The 23,909-nt window shown below is 33.7% G+C and overlaps 1 protein-coding gene across 7 annotated transcripts in view; it reads left to right on the forward strand.

Annotated features, from left to right (window-relative positions):
• Positions 1-23,909, forward strand: part of LOC140436482 (TOX high mobility group box family member 4-A-like) — a 478,609-nt gene that overhangs the window by 227,626 nt on the left and 227,074 nt on the right. For 2 of the 7 annotated variants that reach the window (XM_072525339.1, XM_072525341.1), the window contains exon 1: positions 511-782. The exons of the other annotated variants lie outside the window; for them this stretch is intronic. The gene's annotated coding sequence lies outside the window, so the exon portion shown is untranslated. Of the gene's footprint in view, positions 1-510; positions 783-23,909 lie in introns of those variants that run through there. 7 annotated transcript variants of the gene reach the window in all.

Genomic DNA, 23,909 nt, shown 5'->3' on the forward strand with positions numbered 1-23,909 from the left:
TTTATTTTTTAAGTTTATATTTCGTATTTTTGACATTTTATGGTGGTATGTGAAACATGGGTGATTTGCAATATATTTGTTTTGCTCCAATTTTCTGTTTTTTTTGCAATTTATGGTTTTTGACATATTAAACAACAATTTAAACTACACATTTTGTATTACTTTTTTTAAATTTATTACAGATAAACAAAATACGTTTATTTATAAAAATATACCTAGACATTTGCGTTGTGGTATGATCTTCAAAGTGATCTATACGGATGCTAAGATATTTTTCTTAAACTGTTTTTCTGATAATAATATTATTGTAGATGTATTTCTCTTTCTCAAGCATGTAACTAGTATACGTAACATACATATTAACTTATTTGTATAATTCTGTGTGTACCAGACATAAATATTTATTTTTAAAACATAAAATCCTTCCTTATCAATCAAAACACTTCAGAGATATACAATCAATATTTATATAATACCAGAATTATCACCATAATCTTCAGTTCACTCGGTTTTATCATCATCGATACACGTCAAGACTCTCAGCGCTGCCGTCGCATTAATCCCCGTCTCATTTACTCGCCGCGAGCGCGCCCCTGATTCCATTTATAAAGGGTGGTTTCCTTTCATGATGAGACCAAGGACCCTAATGTTTAGTATTGCCAGTCATTTGCTACAACTTGGCGCGAGTGCAGTATAAAGTAGTGAGTTTTGTGTTCGCTATAAGGGCTGTTTGTGAATAATATACCGAATTAGGAAGTGTTAGCAAGTCCTAAGGCTTTGAAGTAAGTGGAATTGACACAAGTTATGTTTAATGAGAAATTAGATGCAGAAAAGTTATTAGCAACAAAAATTGTTTTAAAAATTTAGCTACTTAAAGGCAGTACTTGATGCTAGGTCTTCAAAATGGGTACGAAATTAGTAATTAATTATACTCTATGAAGATATGAAATTTTTTGATAAAGTACGCAAACAGCTAATCATTTTATAAATTATATATAACATTTTTTTATTTTTTATTTTCTTACTTACAAGTGTTTAACGCTCATCTAATTTGAACATCATTATAATTTTTGATGATTAAATTTCTCTTCTTTTTCTTCTTTTTATGTAGACATGACTCTGTCTATTTTTCAATGTGTCTCCAGTAAGTTGTCGTTCCATCGATTTCGTGATGTTCTCCACCTTGCTTCCACGTCGTATATCTGTACTTCTAGCTCTGTCCCATAGTGTCTTACCATCAATTTTTCTAAGTGTTTTAATCTCTGATGTTTCTAACATCTTTGTCCTTTCTGTGTCAGGTCGTGTTTCTGCCGCGTATGATGACTCTTTTGTAAATTCTGCCTTTCGTTTCTTTCCCGATATTTTTATTTGTCCATATTGTTTCATTTCGGCAACCTGCGGCTCTGTTTGCTCTATTCACTTGATCTTCCACTTCAGTTTCGAGCTTTCCGTAGCATAGATATTTAAACCCCATCACCTTTTCTATTTTATGACCTTCCAGCTCCAGTTTACATCTTAGTAAATTTGCTGTTGTAACCATACATTTTGTCTTTTTTCGGCAAATTAACATGTTAAATTTTCTTGTGGTGCAGCATACGTTGTAAATCGTCTTCACTGCATTTTGGTATCCTTTTTTAGTGCTTACTTTTTTTATTATTTTATCCATAATCAGGTTGAACAATAGAGGACTCAGGGAATCTCCCTGTCTTATCCCATTGCCAGCTTCAATAGGGTCTATATTAAAATGTACAGCTCGTTCAGCTTCGGCGTCCCACTGCACTCCATGCCAATGGCCGGGTATAAACAGCTCTCGGGTAACCTCAAGCTTCCTGTCCAGTGACATCTCATACAGAGGGTACAGCTTGAACTAGTTTATTACGATTTTGTATCCCTGACACCAAATGTCCTCATTCAACTTGTCACACAGTTCTCTCCAGTGCCTCTTCTTCTCGGTTATGCAGTCTGCTAACTTCAATTATTTCTCCTATGCCTCCTTCCCTCGTAGCCTGTCCTCTTGTGGCAATGCATTCCTTCTTCTTATTGGCGATCTCTTCGCAATACCAATAAGGCATTTATCTTTAAACCATCTTAACCTATACCCTTTCATTTTTGAAATATATACTAGTTCTTAATTTTATCCTTTTTCTGTATCTCCACTCATTTATCTAAGCATTTTAATTTCAGCCGTATGTATACGTTTTTCCACTTTCTTTTTAACTGTCCAATATTCAGTTCCGTATATTATAGCTGGTCTTATATATTGAATACTATATTATGAGCCTTTATTTCCTTTATTTTTTTATTAGCTGCGCTGTAATGAAAATTGCATATGTTATTGATCTGTCTTGCATACTGCATACAATAATTCTGGTTTATTGGTTTATTCTGATAAAATATAAAATATTCAGTTTCCCGGAATGTGTTTTAGTTTTCTATATGAAAGAATATTTTTTATTATTAAGGGAAACAAGCAAAATATTAAAAAACGTACAAAAATATATTTTTTTAAAACTATAGCTCTAATGTTGTTTATATCTCAGTTTTTATTTAATATAAAATGTTTTAGTTTTGTTTCAAACAGAATAGGTATGCTAATAAACTAAGTTAAATTGCAGGTTCTTGAACTATTCAAAGTTCGTAGCATAAATTGTAGAATGTATTTAATTTAAACATCAATTAGTGATTTAATGTTGAAAATTAAACAAAACGGAACTAACTAAGTTAAACTAATTAAACAACTGGTGAAACTATAAATAACAAAATTTATTATTAAAACTTTAAAATATACTTATAGAGAAAGCAAAACAACTGCTTTCACATACCTGAATTAACACTTCGTTGGTAATAAATATGTTTATACAGGGATGTCAATTCTTAATCGGAATTATCAATCTTCGATTTTATTATCATATCTGTTTATTACCTGACAGTTACTGCCAATCTTCTGGATACTTAGAAATCTTTTTGTATATAGGAACTTCGCAATCGTATCTGACTCACTAGTGCTATAATAATTACCGTGTAGTAGGGATCCTCTGAAGTTCAACATGTTGAACCTCCTCGCCAGAGGAGTTCGCCAGGGAGATGATATCTCACCAAAGCTATTCACACTTGGACTTTAAGACGTGTTCCAAGACATTAACTGGGCAGATAAAGAAATAAATGTTAATGTAAGAAAACTGAGTCATTTGAGATACGCTGATGACATTGTAATATTCGCTACAAGTTTCGAAGAACTACACACATGAAGATGCAAATAATAATGACAAATATACCGAACATTAGAGAAATAACATTGAACGACATATATTTAGAAACAGTAAGTGAATACATCTACCTGGGACAGATAATGAAAGTTAACGAAGAAAATCAAACTGCCGAAATTATTAACAATAAGGTTAGCGTGGGCAGGATTTGGAAAACTGAGTTGGATCTTCAAAAGCACTAAAATAGAACAATATTTGAAAACCAGAATTTACTATCAGTGTCTTCTCCCTATACTTACATACGTGGACACTCACCAAGTCTAATATAGATAAAATAGTAAAGGCACAAAGAGAGATGGAAAGATCAATGCTCGGGGTGAGATTTATAGACAAAAAAACAAACAAATGGATTAAAAGCGAAACCAAAGTAAAAGACGCAGAAGAACATTCTGCCAAATTAAAATGGAGCTTCACAGGACATAATTCCCGACTGAAGGATAAAAGATGGAACCACGAAATACAACTATGGAGACCATGGTTAGGAAAGAGAAGCAGAGGATGACCACAGATGAGATGGGCTGATGACGTTAAGAAGATCGGAGGACACAACTGGAGGCAAGTGGTGCAAAATAGAAAACATTGGATTGATTTGGGTGAGGCATATGTCCAAAGTTGGATTACTTAAGGCTGAAGAAGAAAAAGAAGGGACCATCTGAACAACGTTGCTGTAATAGTTTCGACCCTATGCTTACCTGTCGTCTTTTAGCTAGCTCTGGAAACCATTTTCTACATAATCTAAGCTGTGTGCTGATACGCTATATAAGTCTAGTATTAGCACATTTGCCTAAGGTATGCACTCCAAATATCACATCTCTCTGCTATATTACTTGATGGCTTCCAGGTATTTGACAAAATCTGGCACGTAGGACTTATTATACTCACGATACAATATGTGAACATTATCCGATCTTGCTTAAAAGAAACAATGTTTACGGTTAAGCAAGAACAGGTGTACGCTGATATAAGACAAATTAAAGCGGGTGTTCCTCAGAGTAGTGTATTGGCACCAGTTCTTTACTTGTTGTCGTCTACTACTACTGTTGTCGTCTACTAGCCGTCTCAAAAGTCCGAATAGCTATGATGATTGCCGACCTCCGCCGCGGAGATGGCACTTGAAGAAGATACGTGACATATTTTAACAGAGAAATAATAAACTAGCTACCTATGCTGATGATACAGTCGAGCAAAATAATAAAGAAAGTAGAGAATATCTTTTTAACAGTCATGCAACATATGACAGCCAATGGATGTGAGAGTGGAAAATATAAAAATCAGTGAAGACAATCAGTTCAAGTTCATTTTACCTCAAGCCATAACTCAGATAAGTACCTAGGCATAAATTTGGATGCTCCGTTGAAATCGAAGAATCATATTAAACCTAAAAGAAAATAACTTAACCTCAAATTCAAAAAAATGTATTGGCTCATTGTACGAAAACCTAAATTCTCAATATACAATAAGTTAAAACCCGCCTGGACCCTTCTTCAAGTTCCACTACTGTAGGAGACGTCAGAAATCATTCTGACAATTATAATTTTGTTGGTTATGCGCCTTGAACTGATCTAAAACATTCACGGAGATTTCGTAGCCACCAGATTTTACGTCTTTCTACGCTTTTTCTTCCTTTGATTTTGCCCTGCATTATATTCCTTAATAGTTCGTATTTTTCACCTCTCATGGAACTTAAAACTTCTCATTGCTTTCCTATTTGTCCAAGAACTTGTGCGTTTGTTGTGCGATCCATCCATGATATTTTCAGAATACGTCGGTAGCACCACATTTCGAATGCTTCCAGGTTTTTAATGTTTTAGTGTTTCAGTGTCCAGTTGTTTCAACTCCATACAAAAGGGTGGAAAAAATACCTGCTTGGATACAGGCATACAACTCTAGGAATGTTTAGCCAAAAGTAATATGTATGTTATTCAAAACCTTTAAAACAAGGTCCTGGGATGATTCCGAAGGTTGGCGATGATTCTGGCTATGATGACTTTGTTGATTGCTATACGGAATAGCTGTGTTAAGGTCTTTCTATACCATGCTCTCAGGTTAGCAACCAGGATATTCTTCTTCATCCTGGGGCCCTTTTTCCTTCAATTTTACCTTGCAAAGTGCATTGGAGTAGCTCATATCCGCCTTGATATGTCCCAAGCATTGCAGCTTACGGCCCTTCACGATGTTGACCAAATCCGCGGTTGTGGTCATCCTCCATAGTACTTCTTCATCGGTGACTTTGTCTGTCCATGGTATCTTTAAGATCCTTCTATATAACCATAGCTCAAAAGCCTGAAGTTTTGATTAGAGTTTCCGCCTTCAATGACCACGTTTCTACTTCGTACAGAAGCACTGAGTACACGTAAGATTTAAGGAGCCTTATTTTTGTTTCTAGGGTGAGATCATGGCTCTTGAACACAGAGCTTATAGTCAAGAATGCACTTTTTGCCTTTCCAATGCGACATTTAGGGTATTGTCCCACGACTCATTGATTATAGTTCCCAAATAGTTGTACTGTTAGACACATTCTCAATTCTCATTTGGTTCACTTACAGATTTGCTCCAGTTATGTTTTTATTGCTGATGATCATTGGCTTGGTTTTGCTGGTGTTTATATCCAGTCCATATGTTCTACTTGTTTTCGTTATTTTGTTTATTAAGTTTTGCAGCTCTTCTATGGTATTGGAAAACACTATTGTATTGCAGATGAAGATACCCGCAGAATTCGAAGATATCCACACTAAAAGAAGAATTTAACACGTTCGTAAAGAATTATGAAGGCCTCTGCAGCTTGTTGACAACTGGTCAATCAGCAGAAAAATTAAAAAAAAGAAGCCGTTTGCTCTAGTGCAATAGTATTAGTTCTAGTGCATTAGGCATCATCAAAAATCTGACCCCTTATAGAAATAAAGGCAAGGAAAATGGTGATAGCAATATGGAAAATATCATGGTAAAATTTTTATTTGATCTTTGTTCTAAAATTAGAGTTGCAAATTAAGTTCATCAGTCATATATTCGTTTCTTGCAATTTCTACTATACACATATTTTTTGTCTTATCTTCATCATCCCTTAATCATGTTCTGAAGTGTTTATACGTTGGTACTTTTTCTGTTGTTGATAATAACCACGTTATCTACATTTCTTGACATTTTATGACTATCATTTTTATTTTTTCATATTTGTTCATTTCTAGTTCATGCTGCTCTCAGGTATTGTGTAAATGGTTTATTATACATCGTAACTCTTCCTTATCGCTTGTAAAAATGTCCTTAATATTAGTAGGTATCTACGAGTATACCGCAACTTCCAACTATATATTCTGCAACTTCCGATAGAGCTTCGTAAATGTGGTTTTGCTGTAGATGTTGAATAATAGTGGTGAAAGTATCCATCCTTGTCGAATTCTCCGAAGTTTATTTCCTTCCTCTGTCAGTTTCGCTTGGACGCTTAACCCTTGTTGCCTGTCTTGATAAACATTTGATTTTTAGTTCTCTATTGGCAACATTATTTCGCTCAAAGCTGCTTTTTGAAGTCTATAAATCACGCATATATAGCATGATTTGTAAGTCATATAAGTTAGTCAACTAATAAAGAGGAGCAGTCCTTATGATATAGAGATCTAGACAGGGTAGCAGCATATTAACAGCAATAGCTGATCTTATAAGAAATATGATTCATAAAGTTGATAAATGTCAGTTTTGTATATTTGTATCGCTTGATTTGAAGAAAGCTTTTGATACAGTTGATCACATGTTGTTATTATCTGTATTACCTCTCAGGAAGGACATAACTTACCTATGTTAAAAGGGAGAATTGTAAAATATTAAATATAGAATTCCTCAAGGGTCTATACTTGGACCAACGCTGTTCCTTTTACATATATGCTAATTCAATTTCAACATTGCCACTAAGAGGTACACTATAAATGTGCAAACATTTATGCAAACAAATCTCACCAGCAATAGGGGTTTTTGGAAGATCAGCAAATTATGTAGAAATTAAATACAGGAAAAATATATACTACCGTTTAATCCATAGCCATGTCACCTATTTAACTCTAATTTGGGGAAAAGCCACACATAACCATCTTCACGCTCTTTGTGTGCTTCAAAATACAGCTATAAAAAAAGCTTCAGACTAACAAGACTTTTCCCGACAAAAGAACTATATCTTCTCAATAAGATTATGGACATCAATCAGCAATGAACACAACTGCAGGACAACAAAGCATTGTGGTAGAAGGAATAAAGTCCTACAATCTTTTCCCCAAGATAGTAAAGGTAATGAACATCAATGTCATCAAACGAAAATGAATAATTCTTATTTATAAGAACCATTTTAGAACCCCCTAACACTGACATTGTTTACATTCATTCTTTTTTGTTTCCTTTTTGTATGAATAAGTTTGAGTTTTCTTTCTGTTAAATAAATATCAATAATGATAACATCTGTTCACATATACAAATTATTTGTGCAGTTGGATCTCATCTTCTTATTCAAAATTTGTAATGCGTTAAAGTAATTACATTGGTGTTTGCATTATACATCTTTTTCTAATTCGACCCACATAGCCTTCGCTCAGGATCTTTAATTGTATATTTAGCATTTCTATAAGTGGCATTTGTACTTTCATAATAAATAAATAAAAATAAATAAAATAAAATTATTTTTGAACATTGAATTTTTTAACAAAATAAGTGCTTTGACTCTAAGATTCAATTAATAGGCATTTTTGTTGTAGTTTTCCAGCTTTTCCTACCTTTTATTTCAGAGATTGTTCGTGCTTTTATATATTTTATGTTATTATTATATTCTGCATGTCATATTAAATTCTTGTGCCTGCTTAGGTATACAACTAAAGTTCACACTGTAGTAATTGTACAAACTGGTTTACAGCATATTTAACCCGTTAATAAGTCTTAAAAATGCCGTTCCAAATTCGAAGAAAGTTGTATGTATCAAGACAACGATATAAACATAACAGTTTCGCCTAAGATAAGATTAATTAACGTTCGTTTTAATTGTATGCAATAGAATTGGAAACGCTTGTTTACTATTTGGTGAAGGTAAATGGATTATTATGTGTCGGTATGTAATCTATTATAAGAAAATATAATAAATGATTCGTGGTTAGCTTGATTGATATATGGCTGTTATTATTTGTTAGCCAATAGTTCTAGATTTTTACAGTGATGACGTTGTATATATCGGCTTACTAGTAAAAGTGTTTGGAATTTTGTTGTATGTGGTTCTTTTTTTTCCCAAGTTTATTAAAATTCAAATAACAAAAAAAACTGTTGCGTCAGTTTTGTACCCTTCCTCTCCATCTGCTTATTAGTACAGCCTAAACTACAACATATATGGAATAACTGATGACGCATTCTGATTCATTATTAGAGGATATGTGGGAAAAATATATAAACCGCACGTTTTTACTTCCATTTAAAAAAAAAATAGAACAATATATATATATATATATATATATATATATATATATATATATATATATATATACTCGTAAATTGTGGTAGATATTGTGAATTATAAGCCATTTTAAGTAAGCTGCCTAGTAGAGTCCTTCTGAATATTGTAATGATCCAAGAATTTATAGTTTTAATTCATGTATTTCAAATCTCATGCTGTATAAGGTTTTAAATTGCGTTTTAAAAATCTCCGAAGAAAACTCTTTAGTTGTCTTGAAATAGAATAAACGTCCATTTGTTTGTTTACACAAACTAATATCGGAGTTTTTAATAAAGAACGGCGTGAGCAACTGCTTGTAGGCATTTGTCAAATTTCTCTGACAGATGTCTGTAGATTCTACCAATTGCTTGCTAGATTGAAGTCGTTATAAAAGCGGGGAATTTTGATTTATCTATGAAAAATCATACATGTGTGAGAATTCAGATTATTACCAGATTAGCTTTTGAATAAGCCAGTGGTCTGGCTTTTTCTCCAGGTATTCGAGTTTTGTCCTCTATTACCATCAATTTCCAGTTTAGTCAATTAAAAGCCCTTTAAAAGGGTAAAAATTTCGGTGCTATTCTATTCTGTGCTAATTAATGTGCTAGTAAACGATACACTCCCACGTCTCGCCCGATTCGGAGCAACGCCGCCTCGTTCATTTTGTGTCGTGCCTCAAATACTGTCCATTGTTTGTTGTGTTACAGCATAATGAAAATTAATTTTAAAAATGACCCTACAATCTAAAAATATTGTAACGATACCAAGAAGCGTATTTTTGAGCAGGCATAGTTTTTGCTGCGTTAATTAATTTAATTAACGCACACACATCTCACACTTATTATTGTGTATCAGAATCTTCCTGTATGGTCTATAAAGATAGTTTGAATTTCATAATAAGTACTCCAGTCGTCAGAGACGATGAAATGCCACTGAACCTCTAAAGATCATAAGAACAAGCTGAATTTTGCCGAGAATATTATTTTTGGGACCCCAAAAAAGATGCAGAAAAGTGTATCACTTTAACCTTCGGGCTTCCTCTCAAAGCCCCCCTCGCAGGGGGATAAAAACGCAAAAACATCGATTTACCAATAATCTATATGCCACAGAAAAGATCTTTTAAATAAATAATTTATAAATTATTGTTGAAAAATGGCGGATGACAAGTGACTACTAGTGACATCTAGCGGATAAAAGTTGAACTATCTAACTACTAAGTCAGTAGACTCCTTCCACGGCGCGTCGGGGCATGTGACGTCATCTGTCTCTCTCCAACACATTGATAGAACGCTCTCTCTCTAACACATTGATTTCCCTATGCCGGGGTCAACCGGCATAGACACTCTACTATCTGCTTTTTCTAAATCAACAGTTTTTTTTTAGTAAAATATAACTTTAAATCTCTGACATATCAATAATAAAAAATAAATGTTTAATCCATTAATTGAATTGATGCGGAATTATAATTAATTATCGGTAGACTATATCAAAAATGTTTACCCTATTCAGAAAGATATTTTCCAATGAACAAATGTGTTACAAATGTCTCTAAATATTCTGTTTAGTATGTAAGTACATATATTTATTTATTTTTTTTTTTTCGTGTAGTATTCTGATTTCTATTGTACACATAAAAGATTACAAAATCCTGATACAAATAATGTTCTCGTCAATTAAAAAAGAACAAAATACGATGTACAAAATCAACATCCCAGCACAGTTCGCGTTATTAGATTTATAGAAGCAGTAAAACAAGTTGGGATCGAAAAACAAAACACACAAAGCATTCTCGCGGTCTACACTTTGCTCCGATTGGGTCTCTCACACCTGTGATCATTCTCTGCTTGTGAGGTGCAACAACATCTGTTCCCTCGACAGTATTTTTAGACCACCACACTACCAAGTTTCATTAATACAGCCGAGAACGTATTCAGATTGAGAACACATGCTCCTTGAATATTGAAATTTATTTTAAGCAGCCATTCACTGGGTGTAATTGAGACACAGAATGTGCCTGTATGTGTAATATTCTTTGGAACAAATTCTGTAACGTTCTGATTGCAGCATGTATTTATGTAGTTTTGATGTATAGCAGTTTCAGAAAAATGTGTTACTATATTTATAATTTTGGTCAGGTAACGCAATACAATAACATTTGTTAATCACTATATTACGAAGTATTTTTTGAGGCAGAGAAGTTTTGATAATCACGCTGAAATATATAATTTGACATTCTCAATATAAACACTTTATATGTTTTTGTAATTGTAATAAACAATTGTATTGGTTAAAAGTTGACAATCTCCTATTTTAGGATGATTTGTGATAATATTATTTAAATATCAAAAATATAAAGTTTTGTTAGCTTCTAGGTATTCGTATAGGAAGCTTTGTCAAAATTTTATGCCTTCTGATTTTAAAGTATTCTTCTTCTTCTACGTTTATCTAGTCATAATGTCTGTTTTTTCACAACATTTCCTCTTATTATATTGGAATATTATTGTCATTCCATCTCTTTGACAAGAAGAATAAAAAATTGACAAAACCTTAATACTGGTATTGCAACTCTCAGAGTCTCAACATTTTTAAGGAGCTCAAATAATTGTATATCAAGCTTTTTTAAAGTATTATAGTGACTATTTTATCAAAAATGTGTCATCAAACGGTATGTTAATCAAATCTATAGCAAGGTACTTAAATACAATTAGATGAATACAATTTGTAGAGTAGGTACATAAACTGATAATGTTTAGATTGTATCAAAAGAAAAAAAGTAATTTTGGTGTAGCTTAATATATTTGGTACTGTTTTTAAAATATTGATTTATCTTGTGGTGAATATTAAAATATGCTCAGTTATATTTTGCAATTTACAGCTGTACTGTAAATTTTACAAAAGTTACATCAAAATTCTGCAATTATTGAGTTTTTCTCATTTGTGGTCGACTTCTTGATCTCTTTGCAGTCTTGCAAACCACATAAAAAATTTCTGGAAACAAATTCATATTGTATGAAAATCATTGAATAATTGATTGAGTTGCCTGCACGAACAAACTCATCAACTTCGGGGTTCAGGCGTTGTTGTGTCCGATTTACTCTGAGCTGTCGGTCTCACTCGCGAGGTCTTCCGATAAGGGGTAGTAGGCGAAAATCTCGTTGTCAGAAGGTCCAGTGACTGGGCTAGGGTTTCGTCACTCTTCCCCCCTGAGATTTTCAAGAAGTTCCTTCTAAGCGGATTTTTCGCGTACATGCTTGATTTGATCCTTAGTATTGTTAGGGAAAATCCCCAACAAGTACTTAAGAATAAATCTGCCTGCATAACGAGCCTCCTCCTGCCCCATACGGATGAGATCCTCATCAGTGAATCTCGCCTACCGGGATTCTCGTACTTCCGCCCAAGTTCCTTGATGTAAACGTCTGGATGAGAATATTGCATGCTGCAAACAACTTTTAAATCTGAACAGATCATTCAATTGTAATCGAAAGAGCTGATTTTCTGTAGAATTGTGTCAAGATTTTCATATGTATCTTTCATCATGAGCAATAGGAAGTGAAGCATAAGTGTTCGCATTGTGTAAGAGTACAGGTTTTAACCTTGTTTTTAAATAGTCTATAAAAAGCTTCCAATCAACCTTATTATACTCAATAAGAAACTCATTCATTAGACCACCAATATCATGACAGTAGACCAAATCCTCTTCCTGCCTAAAAAACTGAGCAAACTGTTGATCTCTGTACCTGTACTTGTAAATAGATGTACCAGGCGACAACAAATTCTTTTCTTATAATTTTGAGCCAAGCAATTCTGATTTTTCCTTTGTTAAACCCAAATCGCTTACTAAGTCATCTAAATCAGCTTGTGTAAACAACTATGGTTGATTCACGATCACTTTCTGGACCACTTTTATTAGATTGTGATTCACTTGTATTTAAAATGTCATCAATACGTATAGCAGGCTCAGGGACTGGCAGTTCAGGCCCATGCTCTACCGAACGGATAGCAGACGGGAGGTTAGGATAAACAGTCACTTTCTTATTTTTGGAGTTATATCCAGAAACATCGACAGTACAAAAATAACAATCATTTGAATGATTTTTTTGCTCTCTTCATACCATAGGCACTGCAAATCTGAAAGCTTTTTTTCTTTCTTCAACCACTTCCTGAAATCCTCATCACAAACATAACATACGTTGTGACGAGCCCAACCTTTGTCTTGGTCACCAATTTTCATACCAAAATATGCAAAATACCTTTGTTACAAAGTCAGTATTGTTTCTCTGATGTTTTCTAATAACAAAATCACCACATATGCAACAAAATATAGTTGGACAGTTTTTACAACCCCGAATAGCCATACTTAAAAGCGTATGAGTCAAACACTGAAAAGTGAGGTTATGTTTATTAGAATAAAGGAACTATACAGCAATGAAAAGAAGGTAGAACAAAGAGTGTTGAACAATTCATTAGCAGTGCTACCAACCAAGTAACATTAGATTTCTCTGCTCGTTAAACAAAATAAAATGTAATTGTGCAGTTTTAAATGTTAAATTGTTAAAGAATGGTGGGCGATACAGCATCTTTAATATGATTTTCGAACTCAGCACACTAAAATACGATAGAGGTGTAATTAATGGAGTAGCTAGCTCGTGTTGTAGAAGAAACCACGATAGATGTTCCAGGGTTTTTCCAATATATTATCCTCATGGAGGTGACACTATATTATGATTAATAATTTAAAACCAAGCAGAAAATGGACATAGATGAGCCCCGACAAAAAGACAAAGAATGAAATAGATTATATCTTAACGAAGAATAGAAACCTAGTAGAAGACGTATCAGTATTAAATCAGTTTGACCTAGGAAGCGATCATAGAATAATAAGAACAAAACTAATAATTAACAAAAAACTAGAAAGAAAAAGAATACATGAAAAAAGATTCAAATGGACATCTGAAGAAATCAAAAATAGTGAATTTAATAAAAAGATAGCGCATACATTAAATCAAGTTAGCATGCAGCAGATAAACTCCAATGATATTGATGATTTGAATAACCTTATTACCGAAACAGTGAATAAAAGCCTTCTGCAACTGAAAAAACCAAAAACAACATACATTGAATTAGACAAAGAAATATTACAATAAATAAAAAGAAGGAAGATCTTAAAAAAATCTAACAAAAGGGGAACCGACGAATATAGAGAACTTAATAGGCAGATTAGAAAAGGAATCAGACAACAAAAGAGAAAAGAAAACGAAAAATTAATAACAACAACTATTGAAAAAAATAAGAGTATAAAATGCCTCAGACCGACACTAGGACGACGTCAGATGATATCATTAATGGGAAAAGACGAAAATGAAATCACAACTAGAGAAAACATACTGACACGAATAGAAGAATTTTACACAGAACTTTACAGAACACATCAACAAGATGATGAGATGAGACCAGCACGGAAATTAATAAAAAATGTTGAATCAGAAATAATGCCAAAAGTAAGAATTTCAGAGGTAACTACAGCATTGGAAAACATGAAGAGAAATAAAGCTGCAGGAGAAGATAGTATTACCACAGATATGATATTAGAAGGAGGTAAGGAACTAATTGCAATTGTAACTAAGCTTGTGGACAGTTGTTTACATCAGGGCAAAGTCCCTAAGAGCTGGAACAACTCTAAAGTAATCTTATTACACAAGAAAGGTGATAGTCGAAAATTGGAAAACTACAGACCCATCAGCCTACTGTCACACCTGTTTAAAATAGTCACCAAAGTCATAACTACTCGACTAAAAAGGAAATTAGACGAATACCAACCATATGAACAGGCAGGTTTTAGAAAAGGCTATTCAACTTCCGATCACCTGTTAACCATAAAAATATTAATAGAAAAATGTAACGAATACAAGTTTTCCTAGCATTTGTGGACTACGAAAAAGCTTTCGATACCATAAAACACACGGCCGTAATAAACGCAATGCAAAATTGTAGAATAGACAGCAGGTATATTAACTTAATAAAAGAAACTATGAACCAAGCTACAGCTACATACTACCTAAATGAAAATGAACACACGAACCCTGTACCATTAAACAGGGGAGTCAAACAGGGAGATACTTTATTACCCAAACTGTTCACCTTAGTTTTGGAGGACGTTTTTAAAAACCTAAATTGGAAATATAAGGGAATAAACATCAATGGCCGCTACCTCAGTAATCTACGATTTGCAGATGACATAATCCTAATAGCTACTGACCTACAAGAAATGCAAACCATGCTTTTAGAACTACCTACATACCGAATCTTCTAAAATAGGACTGAAAATGAATTTAAACAAAACAAAAGTCATGCACTCCGAAGACACCGTGACAATAATAAACGATAAAGTTATAGAAAAAGTTGAAGAATATATATACTTAGGACAAACAATAATACTAAATAGGGAAATTCAAACTGAAGAAATAAAAAGAAGAAGAAAGTTAGCTTGGGCAGCATTCGGTAAACTGAACTATATACTCAGAAATCAACAAATTCAATTACATCTTAGATCTAAAGTTTTTGATGCATGCATTAATCCGATATTAACTTATGCGGCACAAACATGGACAATCACAACAAAGAATATGAATATTCTTAGAGTCACTCAACACGCGATGGAAAGAGCAATGCTAGGTATATCACTTAAGGACAAGAAAACAAACACATGGATAAGACAGAAAACCAAAGTCACCGATGTGGTGCAAAAATCATTAAAGTTGAAATGGGAATACGCTGGACATGTAGCTAGGAGCGATCTAAACAAATGGCACAGATCAATTTTAACCTGGAGACCATACCAACACAAAAGACCCAGAGGCAGACCTCCTATGAGATGGACAGATGATCTGAAAAGGACTGCCGGGAAAAATTGGCTACAAGTAGCATACAATAAAAAACAATGGAAAGGAAGACTTTAAGAGGCTTATGTTCAGATGTGAACGTGAATGGCTAGACGAAGAAGAAGAAGAAGAATTTATGAATAAACTTCTATCACAAAAATATTATTTTGTTGTATTTTCACACCAACTCAATTACATTTTTCTTGCTTGGTCTTTACTTTGTCTTTTTTAAGACCATTATCGCCCAATATAATTTTTTGAAAACAAACAGATAAGATCCACCTATTTACTTTAGTCGACGGTAAATATATCGTAATTATTTACATTTTCAAGGATTTGTTTGAATAGTTCGTTTGAACATGGCCATATATTTATTCGTACCTACCTATTTATCCATGGCTAATAAATAATTTTTAGTTTTATTTACGAGAAGTAAATTTTTTTATATGGCCGTAACGGAGTCTAATTATGGAGGATAAATAGATAATAAAACCAGTGGAGGGTTACATTTATTGGTCATAATAGTTTTATAGTTACAGTAAACATGTCTCGCGAGTTAAAAAGTAAATTCCGGTTATATGATGTTATTAAACTCATAAGACTTTTGTCACTTTTATCTAGTGTTGTGTGCTTGATTTGAATAGTTTTTTTTAATAATACCTTTTATCGCCACAGAAAAATCCACGATATACATATCAAAAGAAAGAAAGAGTTGATATTGAGGTTGTTCTTAGTTCGACAATCAGGAAACACTACTATTACTTGTAGACTAGTACTAAGTAAGCTACCTGACTTACATGAAATGGTCCAAATATTAAATAGGTTAATAGAAAGAAAATAATAGACTTCCAATCAGTTTAATAATACCTTGGATGACCGGTTTGAAGTACATTTTAAAATTTTCTACTCATCGTTAAGTCCTTGATAATGTTAGTTAACCACTAAAAGGGAAATTACAGTTATTAAACCTTAATTATTAAGACTATAATCTATGCCGAAGGATCACACAAGGAAGTTCTAGAAAAAATGAAGAAGGAACCAGAGATTGTGTTTACGATCAAACGCATAAAATTGCAATTGCAAGGTAAGCGGGGGCCCGGTAGAAGGAGAATATCATGGCTGTGGAATTTAAGAACATGGTTTAAGAAAACCTCAACGGAGCTGTTTCGAGCCGCAGCGAGCAAGGTCATGATTGCCAATATGATTTCCAACATCCGAAACGGATAGGAACCAGAAGAAGAGAAATAATCTATGCCAATATTAAGTATATTTAAATGTTATATTTAAGTGTATTGCAAGTACACTTACAGTGGTACAAGGGATGTGGTTCATAGTAACTGTTTATGGGAATATTATTTTTCGCTAATCGATGGTAATATTAGTTGTAGTTGTAGTAGTAATGAGAAGATGTTGATGATAAACCTAACTTAAAGTTTTTTTTTTTATTTTATTTATCCGAATCAACCACTAGGGTTATTAGCGGTAGGTTTATGATACAAATAGAGAAAATAAGATACATTTTAGAAGTCATGACTTACAACAATATGGTACAATGTACATGTATGTACATGTAACAAAAATGAAATCATAATTTATTACAGAGTTTACAGTAATTTAAAAAAGACAGAACTTCATTGAGTTTTGTAACCAGTGCTTTTTTCAGGCTGTTCAGCTGAGGTCTACTCTGGACATTCTATTATTATAAATGGTTGACTGTGAAAGGTGTTTGGCATCTTTGGCACATTGGTGGTGGTTGTTTGGAGATTATGTAGCCGTGCGTAAGTCATCTATGCCCAAGCCGAAGTCTGCTGATAATTACCTGGTCTTTTCTTTTTGGTAGTAAAGGAAGATTTTTCGAAGATACCTCTGGTTTGATGCTTTTAAGCTTTGTGTTTGTTTGATCCCATATTTCTTGCCAGATTTTGTTTACATGAATCTTGAATAAAGTTTTAGTATCTGCTATTGGTATACCTGTTGTAGTCGGAATGTTCACATTGTTTATTGCTGCAAACGCTATTTTGTCTGCTAGCTCATTACCAGTTATTCCGATATGGGATGGTACCCACATAAATGATATGGTTTTTCTAGAAAGCTGGAGTTGTTGCAACGCTTTTTTTTTAATAATAGATTGATGTGTGTAGGATAAACATGTTTAATGGCCTGTAAAGAACATAATGAATCTAATGTTATTAGTATTTGTTTTTCATTTGTGGTTTTATAATGATTTAGTGCGTCAAGTATTGCTTGGAGCTCTGCGGTATAAATACTATAGCCGTCAGTTAATCTAGTGACAGTGAAATTACGTTTTCTGATACATTAGCAGCTGCTACTTCGTTGCAATCTTTGGAGGCATCAGTAAAGAACAATTTCTAAGTGGAATATTTGAATAAATTTAGATGATACTGAAGCCTGACCTCAGCAGAAATGTGTGAATGCTTATCATGATTAAGTACGGAGAGGTCTACTATTGGTAAAGAAACTATCCAGGGAGGTGTCTGGTATATTTTTATGTGTGCCAAGGTGATTTGATTGATATAATACGGTAGTCTTTTAACTCGTTCGTAAAATGGTACTGTCTTGGTGGTGTAATTTGTGTATTGTTCTAGTGATTCTTCCGATACTTAACTTGCAAGAAAGGTATGATCCTTTGCGCTTAGAATTTTTGAAGCGTAGCATAGTGATAGATATTGTCTTCTGAGGTATAGTGGCATTTCTCCTGCTAGCACTTAAAGGCTTCTTATTGGAGTAGTTCTAAAGGCTCCAAAGATTAGTCGTAGAGATGTGGTTTAAATAACATTCAGTTTTTTTAGTTGATTTTTATTTGCTGTTTCATAACAAATGCATCCGTAGTCAAGTTTGCTTCTTATTAATGTCTGATATAAATTTAGAAGTATGTTAGTATCTGAACCCCATCTATGATTGGATAAAACTCTTAATAAGTTTATTCTTTGTTGACAGGATTTGATCAAATTGTTGATATGTGAAGTCCAATGTGAGTTGTGAGTCAAATATTACACCCAAACATTTGATTTCGCGGACTTGTTTCAGAGAATTACCATTTAGATACAAGTTTAAGTTGTATTCCGCTATTCTTTTGTCAAACATTATTACTTTAGTCTTCTCAGTTGCAAAAGTTAAACCAGTCTTTAAAGACCACATTTCTAAGCTGTTTAATGTTCTTTGTAAAATTTGCGTAGCTTATTCTGTATTTTTACTTTTAACATATTACTAGATCATCAGCAAGAAGATTAGCTTTTACGGGAAGCTTTATATGGTTTGTTATATTATTTATTGCAATTAAGAATAATAGTGGACTTAAGGCCGATCCTTGAGGAATTCCATTATGGAGTGATTTCGATGTTAACATGAATCTATTCGTTTTTACTTGTACGGACCTGTTTTGAAGAAAGTTTTTGGTGAAATCGAGAAAGTTACCATCTGTTTTTCAGTTTTTCAACATTTTGAGGATATAATGTTGTGTCGAAAGCTTTTTGATGTCGAAAAATATTGCGATTACTTTTTGTTGATTTGTGAACGCTTTATGAATTTCGGATTCTATTGCAACAATGTTATCAGCTGTTATCAGCTCTCCATTGCTTTGCAAATGTTACTGATGAGTAATGTTAGACAATAGGAGGATGGTAAGTTTTTTGGCTTATTCATTTTAAAAAACTGCGGCTATAGTGTTAAAGTTACATCTGTGAAATGGGCTGACTTTTTGCCAAGTCAACATGGATGGATATAGCATACATGTGCAAATGATAAAATTGTTTTCTCAAAAGGGGTGTTCTGTTCGGGCAACGCTTTGCGTGGTTTGTCCATTTTACGGTCGCTACAATCGTCCTAACGTAGATAAACTTGAATCCACTGGTTCAGTCAATAATTAACCAACACCTGTCCGTCCACGAAATGTAAGATCTATCGAAAACATCGCCGCTGTAAGCAGTCGATTTCACGTAGCTCACAAGAACCTTTTATAGACCACAACTTGGAAAATTGTGCGTCATGACTTGGACGATGGATTTCACAGAATGGCCTCTGGAGCAGTTGGAAATATCCTAGATCCCACTATCATGGAAACTGTCATGGAAAAAGCTTGTTCAAGGATGATTTTTTCCACCCAAAATGAATGAAAAAACTTGATTGAAAAACTTTACCTTGCTGGATTGCCCACACCTTTCGTTAAGCTAATAAATTCCTATCTCTCCAAACGGACGATCACGATCAAAGTTGGTGACATATTATCCACACCCCTTACTCCACAAACTGGAGTACCTCAGGACTCAATTCTTTCTCCAATATTATACACAGTCAACAATAGTGACATCCTCCGCTCGCAGTATAGATCGGAAACCCTTCTTCTGTATTCGGATGACACTGCACTCCTCACGCCAGGGCCACATAGGGAGCGTGGACGATTGTCTTTATTCGAAAGAGCACACAAAACTATTTAGATCAAGTCATAAGGTGGTGCAATAAATGGAGAGTGGCTATAAACGCCTCCAAAACTCAACTTATTTTCATGGCCGGATAACCTTGTTAGGAGAGGACCTTATTCTCAGAAACTCGGTTTCCTATTTGGGAGTTTATTTTAACAGGACAAACAGCCGCCAAATTAGCACTGAAATGGCCACTGAAAGGAAAATCCTTAGATTCTGCATGAGGAAGTGCAGATACTATCCATCAGCGCATATACATCAGCCAATCTAACACCGATTAAGGATAGAATCCTATTCCATAGCAGGAGATATGTCTTTCGAACCATAACAGGCTCAAACAACCGAGCCAAACAAATTTTAAAGACGCCTTGCAATCGCCGAGGACAAATACTCACCAGGGTTCCTAAAAGAAAAGTTCCGTTCCCTCCAGGTAAATTTCTACACAACACTAGACACGAACTTCCTGATGAGTATTTTGATATTCTAGAATCATTCCCCATCAAATATCGCAGCTAATAACTGCACGCCAAAAACGCTGATAAATAGGCGTTCCTAGTATGGCTGGTAACCCCTAAACCCTCCTTCGATTTCATTGGTCTTCTCCACCAACAATTCTTCTTGTGCGCATCACCATATCGTCCACACCACACATGCCACATTCTGAATCCCAGCTTTTTAGCAATCCACCTACATCTATACAAGCATTCGACATCACTTTTACCACACCCCCCTTACTCCGAAAAAAAAAGGAGTACTCCTTCCTTGAAGACGCACAGAGCCTAAACGAAGTTAAAACATTGGATCGATCGATGATTTTTAGATGAATGTGTTCGTCAAAAACAGAATAAAATTTGGAACGATACTGATCCAGAAGAGATCTTATCCAGATTCTGTGAATGTTTTATTTTTGTCTATATTTTATGATTTAGCCTTACTGCACCCAGCAGAGAGATTAAACAGAAAATGTTGGTTCGATATACATAATAACTTAAGGTGTTAGTTAAAGCTTGTTAAAATAAAAAAAATCATGTTAAAAATATGTAGACATACGTAGCTATATAAAAGAACAGATATTTATAGGGAGCTTTCACAAATATTAGAGTTATCGTTGTATTATTTTTTAAATAAATCTAATCTCCGTTTTCGTTCTGATCTATTCTCAAAAATTTCATAACGTACCATACGCTTTACGCAATACTTTACCGTATTATAAATTACTGCAATTATTTAGTAATTTAAACCTCTAGTTTGACTCTTATCGTGATGGTCCCTACAACATATATACATTTGCCTCTTATATGCACCTAATTTTAGTTCCCTCTAATCATTAAAAAGAGTACCAAACCGGCTAATTATCAAGGCAGTACGTCAATGTATCAAAGTACCTTATTAAACTAACCGGAACTAATTCTGATTAACTACACGCCACTCTCAGACTCTTTTAAATTTATTTCATGTAATTAAAATTTATATTTGATCTACAATATACTTAATAATTTTCTAATTTGATCTAGATCTCCCTAACGACTGTGGTCGTAAATCAAATTTTATTACGCTGGTATATATATTATATACTCCCACTAATAGAATATTTTAGAAATTAAAATCAGGGTGATATTTATTCATGTAGTCGTGGCGTGTTTCATTGTAATAAAACATGGTTTATATATTAATAGTAATATTTTAGGTCAAATGATTGTTATGTATGTGAAATACAGTTGGTTTTATTAATAGAAAATTTATATACTTCGTGAACTAATTGTAGACAAATCAATGACTTGCAATAAAATATTTCTCCTTCTGAATTATAAAATTTCCCTTCTTTTAAGATCTGCCTAATCCGAATCCTTTGTCGTAAGTTTGATTAAAATTATTAACGATCACATAAATTAAATTGCTTTGAATAAAGATTTTTGTATACTCTTATTTTTGTAGTACGAGGTATATCTTTGGCCTTAATCATTTTGCTCATGGCTCCAGCACATCTGTTGCTCTTGGTCAGTCTCAGGTTTTAATTTCAGTTTCTTCCTTACATGTCTGATCAATAAGAGTACCTAAGTACATATATTCATCCACCTTCTCTAATTCTACAACTGATCCATCCTTCACCTCCAATTTAAAGGAGTCTCTGGTGTTTATTCCTTTTTTGCTCGAGATTTCCATGTACTAGAGCTTTCCCGAAACAGTCTTTTTGCTATATTTGCCAGTTCTTTTCCATTTCCTGCAATGAGGACCACATCATCAGCGTATGCGAAGCATTGATGCTCTTTGGATAAAATAGTGCCGGACTTATTTATCCCACTAACCCTTACAATTTTTTCTAGAACCGTGTTGAACAGCAACGTAGCCAACAGGTATCCTTGGCGAACACCTTTTTTCAATTCGAATTCTGAGACTGTACCGTTGAATTTCACAGCACAAATGATTGTCTAATTGTCATTTTTACCAATCTTACTATTATTTCTGACAGTTGGAATTCTTTCAGCGTTTCTATTAATTTGTTTCTGTCTATTGTGTCCTAGTCCGCTTTGTAATCAATAAACAGTACTTATGCTAAAATGTGTATTCATAGCAATTGATCAGGATTTGTTTTAGTATTCTCCTATAGTTTATTTTTATGAACGAGAGAGTAATTAGCATAATTTTAACTGGTAGCTCCGACCACTCCATGGGCGTGCTCAAGATTAATTGAATAATTGTAAAAAATAAATGAATTATTTCAGTGTTATAAAGTGTTATGTGTATGTAAACAAAAGTGACCTCTTTTATCACACACTATATTAGAACTGACTGGCCTACATTAAAAAGGGTTTTAAAAAATTCACATTTTTTTTCATTTTTAAAAATTACAAAAGAGAAAAAGAGTTTTTAAAACCGTCTAAGGTATGTTAAATAGATGAATAAAAATATTAATATAAAACTTACAGCTACTTGTTACAAATCCAAATCAGATTCAGAAGATGAACTTTCAGAACCAAGATTTATAATAACTGGCTCGATCATTTTATCAGTAATATTGTCCAGCTTCCACATTTTTTCCTCTTCTTTAATAGTGTGATTTACTGCCTTTTCCCAGTTTTCAGGTTTTACATTATTTACGGCCTCCAAAAACAACTGTTTAACATCATGAATTTTAAAAGTGGTATTTTTTCTTGAAACTTCACTCTTTATCTGTGCCCATACCAGTTCAATCGGGTTTAATTCACAATGATATGGTGGGGATCTAAGTACTGTCATTCCACGATTTTTGGCAATTTCATCAATTTCGTATTTTTTAAATTTTTCTTTATGAAGGGCACACAACGAATAAAGTTCCTTTCTTATAGATCCGGGATGGTACGTAATATTTTTTGAACTCAGCCAATTCTGCAAGTCTTTTTTTAACCACTTGGTTGTGGGCAGTCCTTCTATAAGTCTGGAGTGATAACTTGCATTATCCATTACTATTACACAGTTCTTAGGAAGAAGATCTATCATTTGTTCGAACCATTCTTGAAAGACATCAGCGTTCATGTCTTCATGGTAGTCGCCGGTACGAGTTGATTCAAAAGTTAATAAACCACCTTCAACAAAACCGTCTGAACTGCCAATGTGTACTATTATCAGCCTGCGTCCCTTTCCTGATGGTGGGTTTAAACCAGTAGATAAGTTATTTACAAAAGCGTGCCTTTGACTTGTAACAGTTTCATCCTGCCAAAATTTATTTGGTGTATGACCCTCGTTGATCCATGTTTCATCAAGATAAAATATTTTTCTTTTTTGGTTTCTCATTTCCTTTGTGGTTCTTAGAAAATGTCTTCTCCATATGACAATATCGCTTCTTTCTAATAAAATAGACTTTCTGGGATTCTTGTTCCAGCGGAAGCCTATT

Source organism: Diabrotica undecimpunctata, chromosome 3 (genome assembly GCF_040954645.1).
Source record: "Diabrotica undecimpunctata isolate CICGRU chromosome 3, icDiaUnde3, whole genome shotgun sequence".
Lineage (NCBI taxonomy): Eukaryota > Metazoa > Arthropoda > Insecta > Coleoptera > Chrysomelidae > Diabrotica > Diabrotica undecimpunctata.